The sequence below is a fragment of the Aplysia californica genome, unplaced genomic scaffold, assembly GCF_000002075.1.
Source record: "Aplysia californica isolate F4 #8 unplaced genomic scaffold, AplCal3.0 scaffold01622, whole genome shotgun sequence".
Classification (NCBI taxonomy): Eukaryota; Metazoa; Mollusca; class Gastropoda; order Aplysiida; family Aplysiidae; genus Aplysia; species Aplysia californica.
This window is the reverse complement of record NW_004798892.1, coordinates 52497-53744: the sequence shown is the minus strand read 5'-3', so window position 1 is coordinate 53744 and position 1248 is coordinate 52497.

Below are 1248 nucleotides of genomic sequence, written 5' to 3'. Positions count from 1 at the left end.
AAAACTTCAAATTTTTTATAAAAAATCAGTCATAATATGTATTTGTGCAATAAAGAACTTGTACAAACATAATACATGTATATCGATGTATACATTTGAATTTTAAGAACCTGTAGTTTTGCACTTAACTTCAAATTTTTCAAATTTAAAAAAATGAAATTTAGAAAGTTCTTAATTATTCTCGAGCACGTTGTAAAGTAATTTTCTAAATATTATATTGACAGATTTGACATCCCCTTGTTGGAATTTAAATTTTTCATTTGTGCCGAGTTTTTAAAATGAAACCGATTCTAAGATAAGACTTTTTGTCCTTTTAATTATAAATGGGTCCCTCTTTTTTAGACTCCTGGTATGTCGGTTTGCAATAGCGAGAGAATGACAGAAAAGGAGTGAATGTGCACAGAGAGATCTAAGAGTAAGGAATCTTTGATGCTGATGAGTTGTATCATTGTCAACATTCAGTGTCTTGGTTCACTTAATTTTTGGTTTGGTTGTGCACATTGTTGAGCAGAGACTCTCGTGGCCTAGAGGTTACTGTGTTCGCCTCTCATTCAACTGGTCCCAGGTTCGAAAACTGACACCGGCGGAAAATGTCCTCCTCTAAAATGTTCTCCCTTCTCCTCCTTTCGTTCCCTCTGCCTCTAGCCATGTTCTGTCGTCTGCTTTTGTCTTCACTTTCTCTGGGCTCCTGAATCTTTCTGCAGCCTTTCTACTGCTACTGATTGGGTCTTTCTTACTGCTGTCTTTCAGTCACACCCCTGATCTTAGGGTAGGTAAGATCTACACTTAGCCTTCTCGGACAAGGGCGAAAAATCTCGGAGGTCACGTGTGCAATTTGTGCTTATTTAAGATCCCTTGGTGGTCCTAAAATCGGTAATAGTGGGTTTGGTTGCCACCCAGGAAAAATTCAAATTTCCTACCTAACTGAAAATGTATAATGTGTACCGCACGCTCATATACCATTACACAGTTTCGAATGCCGTTAAACACTTACCATGAAAACAAAAAAACAAAAAAATAATTGTTGAGAACCAAGAGCAACACTGCGGGGGTGCTATAGATCCTTATAATAATAAATAATAAATTATTTTAAAAAATGTAAAATGCAAGATTTAGTTGTTGTTGAAATTGTTGTTTGCACTGCCCACTTATCTATCCACTGATTTATTGTATTTTCCCCCCCACCTGTATTACCTTCTTCATGATCATAGCTCAACTAGGTACATTAATTGAAATCGCCCCCCCCCC